The 23,996-nt window shown below is 39.8% G+C and overlaps 1 long non-coding RNA gene across 7 annotated transcripts in view; it reads right to left on the bottom strand.

Moving 5' to 3' along the window:
- Positions 1-23,996, bottom strand: part of LOC110347061 (uncharacterized) — a 111,803-nt gene that overhangs the window by 24,197 nt on the left and 63,610 nt on the right. The window lies entirely within an intron of this gene.

Raw genomic sequence — 23,996 nt, 5'->3', positions numbered from 1 at the left:
TAAGCTACATTAAAGTGACCAGTTACCCGTTCAGGAAGCCAGAATTTGATCAACCAGCTCAGCCACAACCAGTTGAGTGCCTTCCACTGAGTGTGGACCCCAAGGAAGCAGTCACTTGGTCATCTATCACATGTGGCTGAATCACTGGACAGACCCCACCCCCAGCCTGCCCTTGTTAAGCAACAGCCCAGGCCAGAGAGCAGTCAGACACCGGACGCCCGACCAGGGGACCTCTTATAGGGACCCGCCAATTATTTGCTGACCAATCACAGCCAGCACCTAGTACCTAAGTCACATGACTGGGCAGTCTCTATGACTGCAGATTTTCTGAATTACTGGGGTTACACAAAGGACATTCATTCAGGAAAAGAGAAAAAAAAGCCATAAATGAAACAGAAAACGCCCCGGCTGCGACAACTCCGGCTTTAAAACAAGGAACACCCTAGCCTCACATAGAGAGAAAGAGCCGCAACCAAGCCAGGATGGAAATCAGAAGAATGTCTGGCACGTAATTAAAAAATAACCCCAAAGCAGAGCCTTGAGTTTACTAACTACTTTGGTTAAAAATCTATTCCTCATTCTCCTCCTTCTAATCTCAACAATTTTTACATTCTAAACTTCATCTTAAAAAATAACAGTGAGCCTAGGCAGAGCCACTGTAGGAAAACGTGTAACATACATGAGTCTCTCTTTTCCCATCTACCCCAAATACCCTCCCCCTCAAAAAAGGAGACTGAAATTTGTCACAAAACGGTTCCTAAATGAATTAAATTAAACATTATCAGGACACATTTTTATGGCAACTGCCAAATCATACTTACTTACCTATCTGTAGCTCTCATAATCATTTCGGATTGTCCACAGCACGAATACTCTTGTTAAGTAAACAAGCCCACTTTGGGAACTAGCTGACAGTTTATTTTTATTTCAACACCTCCAATTTATCTCTTAACTACCTCTAACATCCTATGAAAAAATTCAACAGTGAACACCCCTATTTCTCTGACCTCCAAAAATGGTACTTACAAATGCTCCTTGTTTAGTTCCGTTGGTTTCTTCTGCCCCTCGTCCATTATGTGAAGTCAAACTATGGACTCAGCTTTGTACCTCAAACCTAGAGTCCCTATTTTGATCCTGCGAGGCTGCAACAGCTCCTTCTCAGAGGCAAGTCGGGAACACTGTGCTGCTTGCCATTCCCAATTTATGGAAGGAAGCATATGTCAAACAAACCAGGTGATGACTCAGTCTGCCTCCCCCGGCCACGTTTTCCCCAGAATGGGAGGGTAGTGTAAGTGCAGCCCATTTGAATGTGACTCAGTTTTATTAGACTGGTGGCTGTAGATTATTTGACAAGCTCATATTTTTCTTTCATAACTTGTCCATTTAAGGATCAGAATGCACATTCCAATTGATTTCAAAGAATCAGATCATGTAAACAATAAAGTTGCAGGATTAGTTATTTTTAAGGTTTAATAAGGCTCTGGTTCCAGCCCCTAATATGTAACTTTCAGAACTGTGATTGGAAATTTTACAAGTGGAGCAACCAAACACCTGAGTTCACACAACAGTGATACACAGGTTTTACACATCTAAGTTTGCCTGACATCTTTACCATGGGGGGCTCAGATTGTCCATGGGTCCATGAGGACCCATGTTTAAGTGTTACATCTGAGGGCCACGTGGTGGGTTCTTTAGTGGTGGGTTCTTTAGGAGGTGGTTGGGAACATCAGAACCATGCTGAAGCTTTCCCTTTGCATTTACTGCCATCACTAATGTGAGCCACTCACATGCAAGCACACACACCGTACAACCACATCACACATACACAATCTGTTCAGTCCTTTCATCCCAGCTTCCCTAAAAGCTACAAGATAAACACTTGAAAATCATCAAGTAACATTTGTGAAAATTCCGATTAAACAAACTGACATGGACAGAAAGTCTTCCTCTTTGGTAAAAAGTTTACCACCAAGATGGGAGTGGCATTACATGGAGTAAATTGTTTCCAGGTATTGCACAGACAGGAACAATGCAGTAATAAGAAGTGCAGTTCCCCACACAAAAAATCTGGAGGGCTCAGGCTGAGCACTTTTAACTACAGTTATCTCTTTTCAGCATACTTCCTTTAACCTTGAGCAAAGTCAGCAACTGCTCTCACCAAGGCTTGGCATTTATTCTTAATTACGCCTTGATGAATAATTAGTTTTGTCATAATGTGGAACATACATTCTATTTTTATAACATAGCAAAATGCTCAAATATCTAATTTTCAAATTCATAATTGAAGGCAAAGAGAAGTATACACACTGAAACAGTATAGAACAACTAATTCAGGAGTTGACTATTTACTTTACAAAAAGATTCCCTGCAGGGTTTACTAGAATAAACCCCACATTAAATTTACATATAGAATTGGTTTTCTGCAATGAAATTCACACAGAACTATTTAGGAATGCATATCCAAATTACACTTTTGTGTCTTTATTTGAACTCCGTACACGTTATTTCTCACCCAGTTATTAAAACTTCTTTATACTTCAATAGGGATGTATTAATCTAGCCACTGCCTTTTTCTGAGTAAAGTTTTATTGGCTATAAGACAGTTACCTTCCTATGATACAGAGAACATAAAATCTATAATTATATGGCTTTCAATGGAAATAAACATAGGCTACGAAAACAGAATGTTAATAAAATCAAACAACTCAAATTCTGGCATCTAAAAAGACCTATAATATCTTTTAAAAGTCTGGTTTCTGGATTCAGACTTGCTGGGGTGTGTGTGCCGATTCTACCATTCCCAGGTACAGCACCTGAATAAAAAGTTACTACTACATATGCAAGTGCTGAGAACAGTGCCTGCCTGACATGTAACTGGAAAGTTATACACAGCTTAGTCTTCCCCAAGAAACATTTCTGAATGAAAAAAAATAATAATTCCGTCACTTTTTAAAAGAAGAATCATTTAAAACTACTTATATTGACAAACGCTTAGCCAATCCATATTTCCTCCTAAAGTTTCAGCTTTGAAATTTTCATCCAGTTTTACATCTGCAATCTGGTGGGCCTTTCCCACCAAACTTTCTAAAGTATCCTAAGGCCAGTGCAGAATGGAGCCAGGGAGGATATTGAAGAAAAACCCTCATCCAGTTGGCCCAAATAGGTCAATACACTGGAACTGTCATCAGCCAGGAAAGAAGGTAAATGGGTCAAAGATTGTGGGGAGTATTACAGCCCTGTAGGGGAACCTTGACATTAACAGGGGCCCCCAATCAGAGGTATGAAGATGGGGAAACACTCAGAAAAAGTACCTGACTGAGGTCCACTGTTTCTTCTCTCTACGGGGTCATGACATAAAACTCTACCACACTTACCCTAAGGGAAACTCAGGGAGTTCGGTGGGGAACCTCAGTATATATTCTCTTCTACATTGTCTTTCATTAAGAAAATTTTGCTTCTTAAAAGAGCAAACAGCAAGGGTTTTCATCTGAAAGCTGTATGAAGCAGTTCAAGCATCTCATAAACCCTTGGGTAACAAAAGCTAATAGTTTCCAGTCAGCATCTAACATATTTGAAGAATAATAAAAAGGACAGCAAGCAGACATCTCTGATTCCCAGGCAAGCTTTATAAATATGCAATTCCTCAAATATGGTGTTCAGCACTGTTCTGGGGGAGAAGAGAAGTACTTCTGTGTTTCGTTTGGGGCAAGCAACTGCTCCAACTTGTCCTTATACAGGCAATGTTTCACAGACAGATGGTAACATAATGGGGGGAAAGCCAGCAAAATGGAGAGAGGGTAGCTGGGATTACAAATGAGTGTTGGGGGAAGGATCAATGCTCTTCCCTCTGTGTGGAAGCTTGATTCAAAGACAAACAGAGACCTAATTCAATAGTTCAGGTAAAGGCTGGTTTGGACCTCTGACAGCTTCCTCTCTGAAGGCAATCTTAAATGATACAACTGTGTCAGGTTCCCAGAAACCCACTCTACAGGTCAAGATGAAGAGAGACACCCTGAGTTCCAATACTGGCTGTGGGACTTATCTGTGCAAACTTGGGAAAGCCACTTCATTTCTTTTTGCTTCATCTGGAAGTGAGAAAATGCAAGAAACAGAAATGGCTGCCTCAATAATGTTTGCTACCAACATCAGCTTACTAGAGGTGAGCAACCATCTCCACTACTCCTCTTCCAATTTGGTCAGGGGGCATAGGGGGAGGCTGATTTCACACTTCTAAGTCACATTGTTCATTTGAAGGCAAATAAAGTGAGTTTATCACTTACGTTTTATAATGATCAAAAATCTTTGGAGAGCTGTTATATATTTACCTTTTGATTATAGCATAGGATCTTTGAAAACAGCTCAGCTATGTACATGTAAGATTACCAGTATCCACATTTTTTTCATAAAAACCTGTCTCTTTGGCTGTGTACACCTCTACAGAATGTACACCAACTCTGTCTAGATTTGTGAACACTGGGAGTATTTCTTTTTGAGGACTGGCCTCTGCACCAGGTTTTCCATGTTATATAAGGAGCCACTTTGCCTGTCTTCCTGCAATTATTTCAGATCTAACCCATATACTTCACTCAGAAAAGTTTTTATTAGTTGTCTTCTTTCCCCACCCATTTTAAAGAACTGACTCAGTTTTTTGATGGCGACACCACTGGGTGGGAGTGAATATGGGAGTGGGCAGGGTGGGAGAAAGGGAGGAGGAGAAGAGGAGGAGGTGGTGGCAGTGGGAGCCAAGAGCTGAATCACAGCCATGTGAGTAATCTTAGGCTTTTTTTTCTTCCTAAGAGTATGAATCAAATTAAGCTTGTTTTGCTGTGGGTGAAGGAAGGGGAATATAATAATAGCATGAATCAGAGCAATTAGCAAATATGCAGCACTCACTAAAAATTAATTGCAATCACTGCTTTCTCTCAGGCTTCCAGAAGATGCCAGAGAGCTTTTGTTAATCAATATAATCCTTGTCAAAAATTCCTAGAGTTTGAACTCCATTAACACCCTCTTTCCTTTAAAAATTTCCTTTTACACATGAATTTCAGAAACAGGAATTATTTCAGAGCTTCTGTGAGATAATCTTTGGCCCTGGCAGAGAGATGTGAAAAACAACGAGGATAATATCAGGTAGAGACAAGGTTAAACACCATCTAGTCATGAGCGCTGCAAGCAAAATACTGAATTTATGAAAACAACTGCTCAGACAAATCAGTCAAACAAATCAGACCTCTCAAGAGCACTCCAACGGGAACACCACAAAACAATGAACCCTCAGGAAAAAGTGGGCATTCCTGTCCAAATAGTTTGTGGTGAGAATAAACTCGTACAAAACTTTTGAAGGACTGTAGGCTGAAAGAAGCGAATCCTTATCAATTTAAGAATTTATTAGGAGCAGTGTTATGAACAAAATGGACCCAAATAAAATGCATTTTTTGGAATTATGTACAGATATTCATACATGCAAAGAGTATTTGGTACTCCTGGGCTTGTGTATTCATTAGGAAGTTGGGAAAGGGAAGTAATAAAAAAATTAAGATGTGTTATGTACATGTGCCAACTCCCCACAATGAATGCAATCATTACATACTGCAAACATGTGCTAATAAAAATTTTTCTAAAGTAAGTCAAGAGCCCATCCACTGAGCTAGAGATAGAACCCAGCACCTCCCTCATGCTAGGCCAAGTACTCCACCACTGAGCTAGACTCTTAGCCTTCACAAATATATTTTATTCATTTAATCTAAGATATTTTTATATTTGACCTTTGGAATGAGGGGTGCTGAGGATGGAACCCAGGGTTTTATGCATGTTATGCTAAGCAAGCATTCTATATCCCCAAGCCTAAGGGGACCTATTTTGAGAGGCTAACATTTTTTACTACAACATAAGTATGGATATTTTGTAGATAGGCAAGAATTCTAGATGAATTTAGTACTTACATAGAACGGTCTACAAACAGTTCAATGAGAACAGTGTCACTATCGTATTGTCAGCCTTTCCAAAGTTCATTTCTATTTATAGGACAAGAATTTTTTCCAATACTTTTATTGGGGTGGCCAAATAAATCATTTCAAGACAACTCTCAATAAGCTTCTCTATTTCTATGTGTTCCTCAATTTAGAAATCTGAATCTGTAACAATGAGATCTTTGGGGATGACAATTTATATGCCCAAATTCACATATGTCCAAATCTGCCTATATTACATTGTAACAGTTGGAAATCTTAGTCAACATATATTTACAAAATCCACAAAGATATATCAAAAACAGGCCTAATGTTTTCAGAATGGGTGTCTTATTAATTTTTACCAGCCCTCAAGTTCTTTGCAACCCCATTTCAGCCAAGTTAATACACCGCAACAAGTGAGCATTCTCCCAACTTAGAATCTCCAACTTCCTACGTAATAGAAATAATATCCTTCAGCCCAATTTTTTCACATCTAATCTGTGTGAAGAAATTTCCAGAAATATTCAATTCATATTTTAGTTCTCTTACTCTCTGAAAAAATGTTCTAAATGTTAATTGTGAGAGAAGACAGTGAAAAGTGTCTCATGGATTCTCAAGCCCTCTGAGGAGTCCTGGAGCAGTCTGGATGGGTTTTTTTCAGATCCTCAAATATTTGATCTGGGGGTCATGAGAAGAGATCAGCCATTCTCATGTTTTAAGTGGAGAGAATAGTTCAAAGGCACCCCTGATGCTAGGTAGAAATGAATTTAAGACTGATTATAACTGGTCAGCTGATATGACCTGGTTCTCACCTACGAATAAGTGAAAAGAACAAAGCACATAGCAAAGACAATTTGGAGACCAGGCATTTGAGCAAGAACAGCAATGGAGATGGTCTATCATGGCCTCTCACAAAGCAGGCCATGCCCTGCAAGACAGACTTCCAAAGATGGAAGACAATACACAGAATATCCAAAAGTGCAAATGAAGGGGAAGAAATAACAGACATGGAAAAGAGGAACAAGAAAAGGGAGGTACTACTTCATTAGAAGACTCTGATTTTAAACATGAGCTTTATTAGTTTCCAATCATGTCCCTACCAAATCTTCACTACCATAGTTTTCCTACAATGTACCTCTCAACTTACTCCCCCAATTTACCTGATCCATCATTATCCTCTCTCTAGGATGGAACCACACTATTAACACACTGCAGCTCGTGGCGAAGCAGCAAGCAGGACTGAGGGATGGGCCCTGAAACTACCACAGGATTAAATGATCTACATGTATTTAAACAGAAGGCAAAACCAAGTTTGCTGAAGAGTTCTTCTGCTGGAGGATTTTAGGGCACAAATTAATTCCTGAAGAAATTTAACCTGAAGAGATTCTTTTCTTCATGTAATGACAATATATGAGTCCCTTTACAGCACCTCTGCCTCTGGACTTACCTCCTACGATAAGGAACCCCACTAAAATGATGTGGCTGTTTTTACAATGACAAAACTCACTTTTCTCTTTCTATTCTTATCCCAACAGGTCATCAGAAGAAAACAAGATTATCTATCAAAAACTCCAGCTGTAATATAGTTGTGCAGATGTCACCATGGAAAGAAACTTGGTGATGGGATACTTGAGCCTTCTCTGTTACTACTTTTATAACTTCTTATAGGAGCCTATAATTATTTCAAAAGAAAAAGATTGAAAAACAAAACCTGCAGCTGTCTGAAAAAGTCATCCTCAAATTAATCACAACAAATAAAAGTCAAATCTCACTACTGGATAATTAATCCCAATGCTGCCAGCTCTCTTCGTAATGCTAGAGAAAGACATTCAATAGGGACACCAAGAAAACCTAAGACAAATGCTTGGCCAAGTCTTTCCTGTCCTCTTTTACTTCATACAAGAGTGTAGTGTTTGTTATCTGATAAACTGAAATGTAAACTCATAACCAAAATAAGATTTATAAATTAGCCATTTTAATTCTAAGATCTAGCAAAGAGACCCATCGTATTTCTTCAAAGCTGAAATACTGTTGATAGCAAGACACATTATGTTAGGTACCATTAGGAAAGCAACAAACTTTATCAATTAAAATATGACACAATGCCTTAAAGACATTGGGTGACAGTCAAACTAGTTTTTCACTACTTTGTTCTAGAGGATTTGGCAATTTCTTTTGCCTTCAGTTGGATTGCTTGTCATGTGATCGGCAGTATTCCTGCATGTAATGCAGTAACAGAGCATGACATGGCTTCAACTACTTCTATCTCTTAGGTGTTGCTTTGAAGGAAAAGGTAGAATTTCAGACATTTCCCCAACAATAAACATGTGTTTCACTAACATTAAATTCACTCCCTATGCCTTTCTGTGTTCACAATAACATCATTTAAATCCCAATTAAATTTTGATGAGTAATTTTAGTAAGGCATATCAAATGGCAGGTATACTCAGTATACATAGAACCAACAATATAAGCAACTCAAGCTGTTCGCCACATGACCACTTATGGCCAGTTTTGTGATTGCATGGGCAACAGCAACTGCATCATGATCACTGCCATGATGACCAGCTGACAACTGAAAGGCCTCATCCATTCCATTACCTGCCCAATTTTACAAAGTCAGGAGATGAGCAGAGGGGATGTTGCAGTATACATGAAACATCATAGGTGCTCAAGATTTTCTCCAGTATGGGTAAATCCTCATCCCCTATAATCCATTTCTGACTTTGCCCAGGAAATTCATTCAGTCATTCAAAAACTTGAGTACCTACTAATTTCCATTTCCAGGCACTGTGCTAAGATCAGGGTATATAGCAAGGAACAAGAGACAAAGCCCTTGCCCTCACGGAGCTTCCAGGCTAGAGGAGGAAATACAATCAAATAAATTCAAAATCTGCTAGCTGCTGACGAGTGCTTAGGCAGAATAAAGGAAGGCAATCCCAGTGTGGAGGTGGGGGTGCAGGTGCAATGACTGTTATTTTCTTCAGGGTAGCTGGCGAAAGATGACCTGTCTGATCAAGTAAGCATGGAAGCGGGCTCCATAAATATCTGGGCAAAAAAAGAGCAGGGAAAGGCAGAGAAAAGAACTCAGGCAAGCATAGCGAGGTGAGAGTATACCTGATCAGTTATAGGGACAGTGAATAAACTAGTGTTACCACAGAAGAATGAATGTGCAAAAAAGAAAGAGAAGGAAGATGAGATTGATTAGGTCGGGAGGCAGATCATATAGGGCTTCCTAGTCTGTTATCTTTACAGGGCTATGGGTCCTTACTCTAAGAGACAAAACCACGAAGCTTGTTAAGGACCATTATCATAAGGATCTAAGTATCTTTGGAGGGTGTTAGAAAGCTTGCCATTATTGTTAACAAAATGCCTGACATAATCACCTTACAAAAAGAGAAAGTTTGGGCCAGGGATTTAGCTCAGCAGTTCCACCACCTGCCCAAGAGCAAGGACCCGAGTTCGATCTCCAGTACCAAAAAAAAAAAAAAAGAGAAAGTTTATTTCCAGCTCAGGCTTTTGAAAGTTTCAGTCCGTGTCAGTTGGCCCCAGACTTTATGAGCCTGTGGTAGCACATCATGGTGAAAGAACATGATAGAACAAAATTTGCTCACCTGATGGCCAAGGAGTAAAAAAGAAAGAAGGGGCCAGAATCCCACAACCCCCATCAAGGCATGCTCTTCAAGACCTAAAGATCTCCCAGTAGACCTCATCTCTTAAAGGTTTCCATCACCTCCCAATAGTACCATGAGCTTGGTACCAAGCCTTTAACACATGGGGTTTGGGAGGACATTCCAGATAGAAACTATAGCAAAGGGTGACACTTACGGCTAGGGTAGAACAGAGGTAATTAACCCAGGTGGGAGGTGACAGTGCCCTGGGTTACATGGTAGAGTAGAGATAATAAGTAACTGCTCAGATTCTGGATATATTTTAGAAGAAGAGCAGATACAATTTTCTGATGTGGGGTATAAGCTAAGGAGAGGAATCTGCCCTAACTCCAGGGTTTCTGGCCTGAGTAACTGAAAGTGTGGAGCTGCCTTTACCAAGGTGGTACACATAAGCATAGTACACAGGAAGGTATGTAGAGGGGAATGAAGAATGGGGTTTAGCCATGCTACCTTTGAAGTATCAATTAGGCATCCAGAGTTGAAATTGAGCAGAGTTAGTTTCATGATGAAATCATCAGCGTCAGTGTTTAAGAGGCATTTAAAGTCAAGAGACTGGATAAATTAACTTTGGGACTGAGGACAGTTAGAAAAGTGGTAGGAGGACTGAGGCACTTGAATATGAAGAGGATGAAGCGATGCCAGGAAGATCAACAAAGACGACTGGCAAGGAGGAGACATATCACCAAGTGCAGTACCAGGAGACCAAGTGACATAAATGATTTCAAGAGGATATGATTAGCTGCGTCAGGCTGGCTGAGTAAGACAAGCACTGCAGGCAAAACAGAGCATGGGAGGAGGGCTATGCAAAGCAGTACATACAGACAAATGCTTTCAAAGAGAAAGAGCACAGTAGCTGGAGGAAGGCTGGATGAAAAACAGATGAGGTCAGCGAATACCTGGCCAGTTACAAGAGCCTCAGTAAGCAAACAGATGGTGTCTAGTGCACCATGTAGAGGATGGCCATCAAGTGTGAGGGACAAGAAAGTAACTCATGAGTGTTCTTGGAGGTACACCAATAGATCCACAGGTAGGAACATGTGGAAGTTTCCTTCCAATTGTGTCTTGATTATTATGTGGTATGTTTGCCTAAGTTCCTCTCTTTAGACATGTGCTACTTTGTTCTCCTCCATGACTTTATTGTTGCTCTTGCCACATTGGATATGGTCAACTCACAGCCTCGATCCGAATTTTTACAATTAACTAAAGAAACAGAAATCCTTTGCTGTTGTTGATGTTACCCAGAGTGATCTGTGGCTATATATTGAAATTATCTGGCAAACAGTAAACCACAAGCATTTGACAAAGTGGTGAGTAATAAATGGGGCTTGCTTTTTGTTTATACAACTAAGAAAAACAATGAACTCTAAGCAAAGGGCACCAATACTGAATGATACTACAAAGCCACCATAGCAACTACAGCAACTGTACATTTTGTATCTTAGACACATTATTTGAAAACACCCAACTGGATGGCTTATGCAGATCCATCTTCAGATTGAGTGTGTATAAAGACATACTTCAGATCGTGACTCCCCTAATGACTCTGAGCGTTCCAGGCAAGGTACCTCTCAGAAAGTGGCAAGTTGGCAGCCACTAGGTAGAGTCTCTCTGTGGCCACACAATAGAGGCTAACCTGAGTTCTTGGGAACTGATATGTGCCAGTATATGAAATTATCATTTATTGAAAAATGCTGTGCACCAAGTATTGACTGTGAAAAGCAGCACCAAAAATCTTAGATTGTTATCAATGATCAAAAAGAACAACAGTTGGAGTCCCTGAATTAGTTCATCCTCTTAGGGGCAGGACAGCAGACTAGGGTTCAGAATACAGACAAATCCCACCTTCACCATTTATCAGCTATATAGCTTTAGGCAATTTCCTGAACCTCTTTGTGTCTCCGCTTTCTGTCTCTACAATGAGGGTATCAAATAGAACCTATTTCACAGGGTTCTGAAGAGGTGTAAGTCAAATGTTTTATGCACTAATTATTATGTAGTTGTCATTCTCCATCTATCTTGAATTTAAAACCGTCCACAAAATAATAATTAGCTGAAGGAGCAGAAAGACCCATCTAGGGAATTCACACAAACAAAGGAAAAGGATGCTATATATTCTTAAGAGTAACAATTGCATTATAAAATGTGAGGACAATAAATATGTAATTTGAAAAAAATTATTTTTAACAAATAATTTTTCAATTGTTTTAATATGTAAACATAGCTGTAGTGAAAATGAGGGTACTACATTCGCATTTTAGGATAAGGTGGACTGGAGTAAGTTGTAAGCTTGCCCTGGGTCCTTTTCTTCTCATCTTCTCTGAGGTGTAATGTTCTTGTACAGAACTTCTGAGGGACACTGGCATAAAACACTGTCTAAGTCACAGAGGAGGTATCAACTTATGAGGCAATTGCACTGAGGGTTCTCTCACATGTAGAATTTCTAAAACTAGAAGAAACAGCTACAAAAGCTCAGTGCCTTGCCTAAGGTTAAGCAGTAAGGAGTAGAGTTAGCAAATAAACTAAGGCTACCTACTCCCAAGTTCAGCTATCTTTCCCTTGCTATGCGATTTGGGGTCTCCTCTAAACGGTACTTACCTGTCCAAAGAGAGATCCCATGTGACACGGTTTTTTTTTTTCTTCTCTTTTGCAGTACTAGGAATAGAACTCAGGGCCTCGCACATGCTAGGCATTTAACTACTGAGCTGTACCTCCAGCCCTGTAACTAGTTTCTCAGTGGGAAGGAATGTCTAGGAATGCCCAAGCTATTTGTGAGCAGTCTGTGTCAAAGCCCCCAGTTCTCCTTTCCTCCCCCCTATCAGATTACTCAGAGCTCCCAGGGATGCTCCAAGCCAGGCCTGTCCCCACTTGTCCTATACTTTCAACCTCAGACATAAGAGACAGATGAAAGGAACCTGATGCATGAGCAAAACAATGACAAGATGGTATGGCTAGTTCCCATTTTCAAAACCATACAGGTTTTGAGGAGCAAGGAATAGACATGACCTCTCAAGGGGTAAGGTTTTTGCATATGAAAATATAAACTATAAGCCCCATGCTCTGAAAAAAATCAGTAAATGAAGTATTAATCTCCTCCACAAAAATATTTATTTTTGACCTCACAGTATGCAGTGTCATAGCTGGGCTCTGGGACATTAGAGATATACAGGCCAAGGACCTTGCCTTCAAGAATTCATGTTGTGACTATAGAGAACACAGATTAGCAAAGATTGGGCGGGAGATGTAGCACAGTGGTGAAGCCCTCACTTAGCATGTGTGAGGCCTTGGGTTCCATCCCCAGCACTGTACCGAAGGGGGAAAAAAAGACTAGGAAAGACGATGAATAGTCTAAGGAAACATGTGGGCTCCAAATTAATGTACAGACAACACCTTAAACTTAGCAATGCTTTCTTTCTTCAAATGAAATTTTTGAGAAGCCTAACATTTAAAAGAGATAAAGGCAAGCATCCTGGTAGAACCTGGAAGAGCCTCTACTGTAGGCAGCTCTGCTCTCCACTGCCTGTCACTGGCCTCAAACCCCCACAGCATCCAGCCTTTGGAATATTCAAGAAGGCAGACAGAGAGTGCTTTCAAAAGTGAGCAACACTTCACTGAGCAGAAAGGAAAAGGCCCACTAAGGAAGAAGGACCACCAAGATACCAGTGAGGAGGCATGCACAATGCCACAGGTGGACTAGGGAAACAGAAAAGCAGAACACCTGTCAGGGGTGGAAGGATTAGAAAAAGCTGGTGCCATGAGTGACTTTTCTCACTGGAATTCTAAGCCTGAAGAGCACAAAATAGCTGCAGCCAGTGAGTAGTGCAGTGATGGCCTGGAAAAAGCAAATCGTAAACCAGCCTCTTTTGTTTCTCCTCCATTACAGAAACTGTAGCTTAAAAGTGGGTGATGAATTACCAGGTTCTAACTATAGGTAAACCTATAGATCAGTCACCAAGTCCCTACTGATAGTGTCAGGTTTACTGTATCTGCCCTTCACACGGCAATTCTTCAAGCACTTTAGTTGTACCATTATGTTTATCTTAATCTAATCCTTTCCAGTATCCTTTTCCCTTTTCATCGTCCTTTTTTTTTTTTCTTTTTAGTGCCAGGGATTGAACTCAGGACCTTGCGCTTTTGAGGCAGGCGGCGGAACCACTGAGCTAAAACCTGGCCCCCTTTTCATCTTCTTTAAAGACCTTGCTCAAGATTTTACCAGGAAAAAGAAAAGTCAAAATCACATGGCAGTCCTATCCCACTTTATTTCTGCTGCCTCGCTTTTATAAAATTTCCCAAGCATATACAAAAAGTCCCATATGTGCCCTTTAATGAGCTTCAAAAATTACCCACATTTTGCTAATCATCTTGCATCCATTCTCCCACTGGCTCTTCTCTCTCATTTTAAAAGTTAATGAAATTGATATTGAGATGGTAATACCTCACTTAGAGCTACCCCTTTCAAAGCAGTTCTAAGATTGTAACTTGGGCCAAGTTTTTTTTAAAGCTATGTTTAACAAGGTATATGACTGGGGATTTAGGTCAGTGGTTCTGCCGCCTGCCTTGCAAGTGCAAGGTCCCGAGTTCAATCCCCAGTACGAAAAAACCCACAAAAAAACAAGGTATATGGCCGAGCATGGTGGTGCATACCTGTAATCCCAGCACTCTGGTGGATGAAGCAGGAGGATTGCCACAAGTTTGAGGCCAGTCTGGACTGTGAATTCAAGGACAGCCTGAACTACACAGCGAGACTCTGTCACAAAAAAACAAAAACCGACCCAAAAAAGGGTACTGTGCTGTTTTACGTGATGTGTTTTTACCTCAATTAAAAAAAAAAACTATACCAGAAAAATGTCCCAGAGAGATAAAAATTAAGGAAAAACAAAATAAAAAACACAGACCTGAATAAGCCATTACCATCCTTTGAAGTCTTTTCTCTCACCTCAGCAAATTAAAAACATAAGTAGGAGAACAGACCAGCAATTGAATATGTAAATACTTTTCAAGACAAAAGGTCAATTTTTAAAACTTTAATTTTAAATGGATAGTTTGTTGTTTTTTCCGTAAAATTTAAATTGTTAACAGACAGATGAAAGGTTAAAATTCAATGAAGCGTAACAACAAAAATCTGTATGTCCATGTTCCACTTTTTTAAAAATACAGATGTTATGGAAAAAATATGTTTTTAAATATTGAACTTATACCCATACTACTGTTCTCATGGAAATGGTGGTAGCATTTTAAAAATATAACTTTAAGAGGTCAGGATTTTAAATGTAACTCTTTTAAATATAATTTTAAGAGGGTAGAAATCATTTCTTTTCCAGGTAACTAAAATGCAAGTCACAATTAAAATTGGGAAGCAGACATCTGATCTTCCCCCAGGACTATAATAAAATGTTTTGTTTTGTGTTTTTTGGTACCGAGGATCGAACTCAGGACCTTGCACTTGTGAAGCAGGTGGCGACACCACTGAGCTAAATCCCTGGCCCTAAAATGTTTTATTTTATAAAACCAGGAGCTGAGATTGAAGATTTTGTGGTTCTTTCCACCTGCCCTTTGAGTTTCAGCTAAATCCCATCCATTCTTTCAACTCTAACATCACCTTCCTTAAAGTTCCTAACACAGCCCACTTCTGGTTTACTCTTCCATATCACAACTATCTCCTTAATTCACGTTCCACAATCAGTTATAATGGCCCCTTAGTATCCAGGCCCTTCCTGTAGATAACCCCCCAAATCCTCAAATGCTCAAGTCTCTTGTATAAAATGATTTGCACAAAAACTGTGCACATCTTCCAGATAAACTATAAATCATCTTTAGATTATAATAGCTAATACAATGTAAATACTGAGAAAATAGTTGCTATACTGTATTGTTCAGAGATAATGACAAGAGAAAGGAGTCTGTACATGTTCACTACAGATGTGGTTTTGCCTTTGGAGTGCAGGGCAACATGCTGGGGACTGAACCCAGGACCTACCTCATGCTAGGCAAGCCCTCTACCACAGAACTACATTCTACACCCCTTTTTATTTCATTTTAAGACAGTGTTGCTAAGCTGCCCGGGGTGACTTCAAAATTATGATCCTTCTGCTTCAGCCTCCTGAGAAGCCAGGATTATAGGCATGCACCAGGTCACCTGGCTCAGATTCAATTTTTTTTCAGGTACTTTTGATCTTTGGTGGGTTAAATTCTCAGATACAGAATCCTTAAATTCAGAGGGCCAACTAGACTGTGCTGAGATTTCTGTCATCTTGAACAGAAACTCAGTGAAAGTTAAGGCCCTTGCCTTTCTTCAGTGCCTAAAGCACTCCTACTCTGTAGATGCTCTGAAGTATTTCTAGCAGAATTAAGTGCTGTTGGTTTGTCTGATGCCCTTCCCTACTGCGCCATTCTTCACACACCTTACTCTTATTAGAAAAGACCCACCTCTTCATTGATTTTAACATTCTGACATTTAACATTCTGACATGGTGGTATGCCATCTGAAATATCTATGAATAATGTACTACATTACAGTGCAGGTAGGTCAGACTACCTTTTACAGATCTCTGGCCACTTGAAATGCAGTAGAAAGGGACCTATTGGTACGGCAGATTGGAACACAGAACCTCTTAAGTTCTAAGGCCTTGCAACTCAAACTGAGTCTTAAGACACAAGCTAAACATTTAAACATAGAGCTCCAAGTGTTTTATTACCAAGAACCCCATATTAATGTCATTTGATGTTAACAAAACAACATCCTTATGGTACATTATATTCTGTCTTTGTCAGCCCACTGCTTTCTGTGCTTAGCAACAGTCTAAATATCGTTGACAGGGTATAATATTTCTCACTGGTTGATGTTATTCAAATCTCAGGGTCAATTTAATAGAATCTTCTCTACATACCTTGGACAAAGCATCCTTCATGCAGAATGACCACCAACTAATTATTACCACATCCATTATAGGATGAGTGGAAGTGGAAAAAGCCAAAATGATACTATGAGAACTTCAGGCTTTCCAGGGATAGTAGCATACACCTATAATCCCAGCACTGGGGAGGCTGAGGGTAGAGGATCACGAGTTCAAGACCAACTTGGGTTTAATACCGAGTTCCATACCAGCTTAGATCACAATTAGATTATATCCTAAAAATGAAAGCCGTTTTTTTAAAAGGGACCCCTGAAATCACATGTAAATCCACTTTTTGTTAAATAATATTTTGGCATAGCTATTTATAGGGATGGGTGAATCAGGCTAAAATTTCTTCAATACATCTCAATGAGGCAGGGAAGACACTGAATTTAACTTCTCTGTGAATTATATATCATTCATTGTTCAGTCTTACCAGTATTGCCACTTGGAGCCAGAACTTTCTTTGCATGGAAGGAAGGTGCTGTCCTGTGCATTGTTTAATGTTTAGCAGCATTCCCAGCTTCTATTTGATGCCAGGAGCATATCCGCTCGCCAATCATTACAACCAAAAAACCCCTGCAAAATGTCATATGGTGGAAAAAGTTGCCCCCAACTGAAAATCACAGTTTTATATTCCCAAACATCCATCTGTGCACCCTTTACTTTTCTTACCTTTCCCTACCCAACAAAAGCCTAACGCAGACTTATGAACTTTCTTTCAAACCTATAAACTGACTTCAATGAACAGCTGTTAAAATTAAAAGAAATCATTAAGCAGGATAAGCACCTTTCCTCTTGGAGGGTACATAAAAGGCACTTAAGAAACGCTGGTTCCTGCTCTCCCTTTCTGTTAAGGATTTGTCCTATCCAGGGACTTCATTTCCAAAGTAAGCTCACTTATTTTAAATATAACACTACATTCAAAATAATGTAACTAAAGATCATGATTCCTTCTTTGGTTTCTCTCCACACAAGGACTCCCATTCTTAATTGTTAGGAAGAACAGCTGAACTAAATAAAAACTTAGCACACTGAAGGAAATGCTTTTGACACCTCAATGACTCCAGTACCTACAACAATGATGTCTAATATAACAGCTCATATACCTCACAGTGAGGGCTTAGCCTCCCACCCAAGTTTCTATGGTAAACTTTTTGGACAGAAAAGTTCTTAAATCCTAAATGGACAAAGGATAAGAATTCAAGACCAAATTTCAAAGTCTTTTTTTTTTTTACAATCAGGAAATAATAGAATCTGTTCAAGTTAAGGCAGAGTCTAAGCATGCCATGTAACTGAAAAATCATCAGCAAACTATTTATCACAGATGAAACTTGACATACACTCTCCTATGTTCCTTAGGTATAATACATTCCAGTGATTAAAAATACATTCCATTTCCTCCAAGTGCAAATTCAATCTGTCAAACGGCATGAAACCACCATAAAGCCACTGAAATTCCAAAATCCAACCTGCTAAACATCCTGAAAGGCCCTTCTCCAAAGAAAAGTTAGAAGAAATATGATGTATCCTTCTCAGACGTGGAAACATCTTAAAATTACATAAGAATTTCAAAGTAACCCCTATAATAAACTGCTGAATATAAACAGTACTGCAAATGCTCAATGTAACTTTAAAATCTCCATATTGGTTACAAATGGTACCCAAATAAAAAATTTCCTTGTGTTCCTAAGAATGCTAAAGTGATTAAGATCTACTGCAAGCAGACAGTGGCATAAACCCTTGCAAACTGTGGGTTGTATCTTTAAAGGTGTCAAAGGAAAAGCAGATGAAATGCTGTAATCTCCACCCACTGTCACTTAAGACTTACAGCCCACGCACAGAACAGACCCAGCCAGCATCCTGCATCCACCCTTTCTTTCAAGCCCACTACATTAGGCCATGGAAACTCAGGATGTGTAGCCACAGCGGCTCCTGCTCTGGATCCAGCTGGCCTACCACGTGGCATGGCCATGACCTTAGTCACACTTCCCCCTGACATCCTGTGAGTGGGCTCAAGCTGGATCCAGACCTTCCCACTGTGTAGCCCGCCCTGCTCCTGGAAATTACAAACCCCCACTCCCTGAAACATTCCATTCTCCGCTTACACCAACAGAGCTTCCTGCTCCCCACCTCTCCTGAACAACAGGTCTTTGAGTATCATTCACTGCCCTGGGAACACCTTTAACCACTTAGCAATTTGCTATTAAGGGAGCCATTTCCAACTTCACTTTGATTTCCATAGACATTTGTTCTCTGATTTCCACTAAACTATTTTAACTATTATCACAATAATCACTTCTACACGAATTATAAGCACATTTAACATTCAGAATCCCAATTGTGGCACTGAAAAATTTGCACAACAAAGCTCTCTTCATTAAAGTAGCTCTTCATTTAGTAGAGAGGGGGCCTGTTGGATTCAGATTGACATAAGCATTATGATCCTTTTGTAAGTTAGACTAAAAGAATTTCAGAAGGCTTTGACATGTGTAGAACACTTGGCTTTGAAAAGGTATTTTCTATTTTTTATTTTTGTGGTACTGGAGATGGAACCCAGGGCCTTGTGCATGCTAAGCAAGGGCACTAACACTGAGCTACATCCTCAGCCCCTTCGTTTTATTAAATGTTAATGAGAAAGAAGAAAACCGTCTCAATTTAGTATGCGTTGTGGAGTCAATAAAGAAGGAAGTTTTGCTTCATGGGCTGTACTAACCTCACCTCCCTCCTAAAAGATGTATGTGGGTCCTAAGGATGGTTTTTCAAGGGAATACATAAAGCTGGGGAGAACCTCCCTAAAGAGATAGCTAATACACCACTGTTAAGCTTCGTACTATTCTCTATGTTCACAATCAGATGTGGAGGTTGTGGTTCCACCCAGGATGCAGGCAGCATACAGCACCCTAGCTGCTTTCCAGAGCTCACAACTATAAAATCCAGGGCAGCTATGCTGGGACTTTGCAAAGTAAACTGAGCAGGCAGATGAAGAAGGGTCAGACTTGAAACACCAGCAAACTTACACCAAGTTTTCCATTCCTTTATCTACCAGTGGAGCTAAGTATGAGCAGAGAGAGAGAAGCAGGAGCTGCCTCATAGCTCTAGCTTGAGCAGGAGGAAAGAGAACTCTGATGCTCAAGACAATGGAGGAACTCCTCCATTTTTTCCTTTTCTGCCTGAGCTCTCAGGCCACAGTCCCAAAATAACCCTGTGGTAGAGATGATAGCCAGCAACAAGGCAAGCCTGCAGGACCAGACCTCTGAGGATGGACAACTTTCTTCTAGAGGTTCAGAGGAGGTGTGTTTCCAAGAAGGTAGGCCTGAATCCCACTGTATTTAGTGTCTCTATTGTCCTAATGCTCAGCTCCAGGGATGTGGATACAGTTGTAGAAATACATGGCAGAGCAAAACAACAAAAACCCAAGATTTCTGCCCAAATGAGTAAAAGGAAAACTTCCATGGAACTGGAAAATACTAGAAAGATCATGGGGTGGGGGAGAAGCTTCTGAAAATCACTCCATAATATTATTTACGAATCCCAGGCTCACCATTATTGAGGTCCAAAATTGCCAATGTCAGGCATAAGGAGACATAGCCAAATAGTAATAGTACTGGCAAGGGCTGACATTGGGACCACAGCTCATAGAAAGTGAGTTGGATTTGCTCACAGAAGCTAACCAAGTCAGCTGCCTGCTAAAGTAAGACTATTAGCATTCTCCATACGATTTAAACAAGAATCAGAGTCTCATAAGAATATTCAAAATATCCTGGATAGAATCCAAAATTATTCAGCACAGGAAAAGACAATCAACAGATGCCACGGCTGAAATGACACAGGTCTGAATTATCTGACAAAGACTTTAGTGATTATAAAAATGTTCCAGCAGCTAATCATAAGCAATCTTAAAATCTACGTGAGAACAGAAAGTCTGAACAAGGCAATGAAGATATAAAGAAGTACTGTTGGACATTTTAGAACTGAACAAAATAAACAAAATTGAACAAATCTTGTAAACTGGCTAACTTTTTAACAACAATTTTTAAAAATTTAAAACAAAGCTTTATGCAAAAGATTTATGAGGGAAGAAGACCAAGAGATGGAGGGAGGGGAAAAGGAGGGGAAGAAAAGAGAAGGGAAGGGGATAAAAAAGAATTAAGGTGTGCTGTGTACATGTGGCAACTCCCCATGAGGAATGCAATCGTTAGGAATCCAATCATTATGTACAGGGCCTAAAATTTAAAAAAAATTTAAAAAGCTTTAGAGGTACAGGGAACAATAAGAGCAAGTGTGCCATTTGTGTCATGGAAGGAGGGAGGAGAAAGAGTGTTAATAGTGTGCAGTTCAGGAAAAAGATTTGACAAAATAATGGATGAAGACTGTGAATTTCACAAGCCACACAAATCTACAAATTCAAAAAAACACCCAGAGTGAATCTCATGTAGGATAAATCCAAAGAAAACCACGCTGAAAACTAGAGGTGAAGTAAACAATCTGAAAGCAGAGAGAAAAATGACACATTGCCTTCAGGGACATAAAAATCAAATAGCAGCCCAGCCTTGTGGCACACGCCTGTAATCCCAACAGTAGGGAGGAGGAGTCAGGAAGATCACCATGAGACTCGGTCTCAAAATAAGTAAATAAATAAAAAGAGAAAGAAAATGAAGAAAGTCAAATACGTCTAGATACCACTAGAAACTACAGAGGACAGAAAGAAGTAGCACGGCATTTTTTAAGTCCTACAAGAAAAGAACTGTAATAAAGAATTCTATGCCCGGAGAGTAGGTCCTTCAGAAATAAAGATAAAGTATAGGAAACTAAGTTAATTCACTGGAAAGTAACAGCTAAAGAAAATTTTTAGGTAAAAAGAAAATAACACAAAAAAATTGTGAAACATCAGAAATGAAGGAAGAACAATGCAAATAGCATATATCTGGGTAAATCTAAAACATTATACATCATATGTTGATTACAGTGGGATACTCTTGGAGAATGTTTCAGAGGCAATTTTTTCAACGTGCAAACATTACAATGTACTTACCCAAACATGGCTATGACATCACTAGACAGTATTATCTAATGGAACAACTGTTGTTGTGGAAACATCAGGTGGAGTATGACTGTATTTCACCTCTAGAGCTCTCCACTGAAAGCAAGAGTTGTGACATTGTTTATTGTCTATGAGGTTGCCGACATATGCTGACACAACAAAAAATAACTGTAACAAATGAGGGAAACGAACCTACATTTGATGGCAAAGTTTCTACAGTCCACTTAAATTGGTAAAATGTCAATTCTAAGAGACTCCGAATTTACTGTAAAGTGAAATACGTAAATTGTACTCCCTGCAGTGTGTGCATAAAAACAGGTACAAAAAGATACACAGGAGACCAATTAAAACACTGGAAAATATGCAAGTAACTCAAAAGAGGGCAGAGTAGAAGAAACAGGAAAAATAATAACAAAACTAGCAGAAGGTACAAATCTCAACATATCAAGTTACAGTAAGCTCAAATATTGTAAATGTAAGAATTAAAGGGGGCCGGGGATTTACCTCAGTGGTGCCTCCGCCTGCCTGGCAAGCGCAAGGTCCCGAGTTTGATCCCCAGTACTAAAAAAAAAATTAAAAAAAAAAAGACCTGGAAGGAAGCTCCCCACCTCCATCCCAGGCTCCTAGGGCAGTGAAGCTCAGCCGGTCCCAGCACCCAGAAGGAAGCTCCCCCGCTGCCATCCCAGGCTCCTAGGGCCAAGAAGGTGAGCCTGTCCCAACACCCAGAAGGAAGCTCCTCGCCACCATCCCAGGCTTCTAGGGCAGAGAAGCTCAGCTGGTCCCAACACCTGGAAGGAAGCTCCCCGCCTCCATCCCAGGCTCCTAGGGCAGTGATGCTCAGCCGGTCCCAGCACCCAGAAGGAAGCTCCCCTGCTGCCATCCCAAGCTCCTAGGGCAGAGAAGGTGAGCAGTGTGGGCGCCAGAAGTACCCCCCAGCCGTGGAAATGAGAAGACACATAAACAAGCCTCAAAAACAGACTTCCAGATCACCTACAGCAACCCCAAAGGGAAATGAGATGGAACACTCTGACACTCAACCACCTGGACTTTCTGAACTGGCAACAAAAGAGGATCTGGCAGAAATGAAATCAGACATAATTACTCAGATAACAGCAAAGATTTTGCTCATGGTGCAAGACATGATTAATAAATCTAGAGAGGGCACAGATAAAAAAATAGAGGATCTGAGGAACATGATGGAATCCCAACATAGGAAACAAATGGAATCCATAAAACAGATACAAACAGATTTCCAAGAGATTAAAAACTCCATCGAAAGTCTGCTCAGCAGAATGAACCAATGTGAGGATAGAATTTCACATATAGAAGGTAAGATTGCAATTAGTGAGGAGAAAAAGAAAAATTGCTTTAAAATTGTAAGGGAACATGAGAAATCAATTCAGCAGCTGCTAGACAAGGCAAAGAAGAATAACATAAGACTGATTGGAGTCAATGAAGAAAGAGGAGAGAGTGCAGATGACATAAAAAAAAACTGTTCACAGAAGTGATGGCAGAAAACTTCCCAAGGAGGGGAAAAGAACTTGACATACAGATAAGTGAGGCATATAGGACTCCAGCTAGCCTTAATCAAAAACAAATCTACACATAGGCATGTAATTGTTAAGATTCCAGAAATCCAACAGAAGAATAAAATTCTACAAGCAGTGAGAGAAAAGAAACAAATCACATACAAAGGAAAGCCCATCAGAATCACAGCAGACTTCTCAATGCAAACCCTCAAGGCAAGAAGAGCTTGGAGTGATGTATTTCAAGCCCTAAAGGAAAACAGCCTCCAACCCAGATTCATGTACCCCGCAAAACTATCTTTCAAAATTGATGGAGAAATAAGATACTTTCATGATAAAGAGCACCTCAGGAACTTCATGAATACCAAACCAGCACTCCAAAAAAATTTTAGACAATACCCTAAGAAAAGACAATGAGGATCACAAGCCCAGGAAACCTAGCAGAATGAATCCATTGGGGGTGACAAATTAAATGCAAAGGGGGAGAATCCAACAAAAAGAAAAAGTCATGACAAGGCTTTTAAAACTTTTGACTTCATCTCCCTAATGAGTGTATAATTCAATCTTATTATTGTACTGATTAGTATTTTTCTAATTCTAGAATTGCACACCATTCCTTGTGAAACACTGGCTATTTATCATCTTCTTATGTCTACATTTTAATTGGGTTGTCTATTGAGCTCTAAGAATTCTTTATATATTCTGGTCATAGGTTATATGCATTGTAAATATGTTCTGTTTAAGGACTACTTTTCATTTTAATGATGTTATTTAAAGTTCTAAATTTTGATAGAATCTCATTTATCAATTTTTTTTCTTTTATACATGTTTTTTGTATCCTAGGTAGTTCTTGCCCACCCTGAATTCATAAATATTTTCCCTTATAATTTCTTCTTAAAGTTTCATACTTTTAG

Source organism: Heterocephalus glaber, unplaced genomic scaffold, assembly GCF_053883595.1.
Source record: "Heterocephalus glaber isolate CG9 unplaced genomic scaffold, H.glaber_assembly_v1.0 deba00001547, whole genome shotgun sequence".
NCBI lineage: Eukaryota > Metazoa > Chordata > Mammalia > Rodentia > Bathyergidae > Heterocephalus > Heterocephalus glaber.
This window is presented reverse-complemented; position numbering and strand designations above follow the sequence as displayed.